Source organism: Pseudophryne corroboree, chromosome 3 (assembly GCF_028390025.1).
Source record: "Pseudophryne corroboree isolate aPseCor3 chromosome 3, aPseCor3.hap2, whole genome shotgun sequence".
Lineage (NCBI taxonomy): Eukaryota > Metazoa > Chordata > Amphibia > Anura > Myobatrachidae > Pseudophryne > Pseudophryne corroboree.
Genome location: NC_086446.1, coordinates 709,833,616 through 709,836,086, shown reverse-complemented (window position 1 = coordinate 709,836,086; position 2,471 = coordinate 709,833,616).

The following is a 2,471-nucleotide window of genomic DNA, read 5'->3' as shown; positions in this document are numbered from 1 at the left end:
AACAATTCTAATAAAAGCACATGGGGTTACCTTCTGCACTCATAGCATAATGGTAAGAGTGCAGAACTAGCATGCTATGAGACCCAGGTTCGAATCCCAGCAGGATACATCATATAATTTTGTAATTAACTGGATAATAGATTCTATAATATGCCACACATAACAATTAGCGGCATGCAGCAAATTATATACATAATGCGTTAATATAAATAAAAAATAAGATAGAAACCTTTGTAACAAAATAATTCATTTAATGTACTGTGTCAGTATATAGCATAGTGCCTTATCCTCTCCATCTAAATTTACACTTCTCATTAATTAGTTGTTATACCCAATAATGAATCACCATATAAATTTAATAACTAATTGACATACCTATATCTTAGCCTTAGTATCAAGATTATTATTAATTCAATTAATGGAAAAATAGAACTTAAAATTCTAAAGATGATGTTTCTTGTTTGGAACTCTTTTATCCTATATTATTTAATTCAATGTTTTCATTAAGACCATCAGGAACCAGTGTATCTAGAGTAAAGATCCAAAATGCCTCTCTGGTACAGAGGCGGCTATATCTATCTCCACCTCTCGGGGTAGGAGCTATGTATTCAATACCTTGTACCTTTATTACATTCATATTCCCATCATGAATTTGCAAAACATGTCTTGATACACTGTGACTGTTATTTTTATTGAGAACATTTCTTCTGTGCTCAAGAAATCTTATGTTAAGGCTGCGTGTGGTCCTGCCTACGTATTGCATACCACACTCACAACTTAAAAGATAAATAACATATGTTTTCTGACAATTCATGTATGATTCTATTTTGAAATTTTGTCCGGTTGTAGTGGATTGAAAAGAAATACTTCTATAAAGAATGAAGTTACATGTCATGCATCTGGTTTTACCACATCTGAAACAACCTATATATGTAGAGAGCCAAGTGGTTTTATTCAATGGTTCATCTGACTTCTGTATATCTTGAAAAAAACTGGGTGACAAATGATTCCTCAAATTCTTAGCTTTTTGAAATACTACTCTCGGATTATCACCAAGGCAAGGTTTCAATATTTTATCTAACTTCAGTATTTCAAAGTTCTTATGGAGAATTTTCTTTATCTCGTCTGCACAGATATTAAATTTACTAATAAATGGAAGTATTTCATTACCTCTGTGTGAACCTTCTTTAGAGCACCTAGATTTAGACTGAGAGAGGTGAGATCTTCTATCTCTTTGTTCTGCTTCTTTCAATGATTTACTTAACAATGTATCTGGATAACCCTGGTCGCGAAACGCTTCTGTCAAAACCTTTGCTTGTTCAACAAACTCCTTTTCATCTGAACAATTACGTTTTAATCTGAGGTATTGACCTTTAGGTATATTGGTCTTCCATTGTAAATGATGACAACTTTTGTAATTCAGATAATTGCCACAATCGACCTCTTTTCTGTATGTACATGTGGCAAGTGTATCGCCACTGACAGTGAGGGCAATATCAAGGAAGTTAATGTGTGTAGAGTGACAAGTGTGACTAAACTTAAGACCAAAAGTGTTAGAATTAAGATAAGAGAGAAAAGAAGAAACTAGATCAGACCCATTCCAAATTATAAATAGATCATCTATGTACCTACCATAGAACACCAGGTTCGCCATATATGGCCCCTCCCAGATATATTTTTCCTCGAAGAGGCCCATATATAAATTGGCAAAACTGGGGGCAAACCTGGTGCCCATGGCAATACCGTGCACTTGAAGGAAAAACTGTGAATTAAATAAAAAATAGTTGTGCGCTAAAATAAATTTCATGGATTCCAAAATAAACTCACAGCGGTCTGTTGGCAAATTATCATCAGACTCCAAAAAATGGCAACAAGACTCAACTCCTTGTTGATGGGTTATGTTGGTGTAAAGCAAATTCTCAATACTCTCCTGAGGAAGCCGCCGAGAATACAGGCGGAGAAACGCGTTGAGAAGGAACACACGGGTCCGGTTCTGACGGCTAACACTCTGAGGGGACACGATGGACTAACTTGCGGCACGTCTTTACTGAGGCTCCAAGGAGGGAACATCTTACGGTGAGAACAGCCAGTTCCATTGGGAGTGCTCTAACTGCATTAGCAAGAGAATAAGGTCCGTTGAATCGTTGTGCCCCACACCTTGCATGAGACTTAGCCATTTAACACCATGGATATAGATTGCTGAAAATGTTGAATACATTAAATACAATACAGTAATCATGGACTCTCATCAATAAATCATTAAATTCTGCGGGACTTATGAAATAAGGTCAATTCATGACCAATAATTATCTGAGTGAGAGCTGATGATAATAGTGTTGATTAAATCCACCAGTGAGAGCTGATTGGATTCTAGTGAATGGATTGTGCTTCAATTAGTCCTATTGGAGGAGACTGCTGGAATTATTTAAGGATCACAGTCACTAATCAGAACAGTGGCAAAAGTATTTATA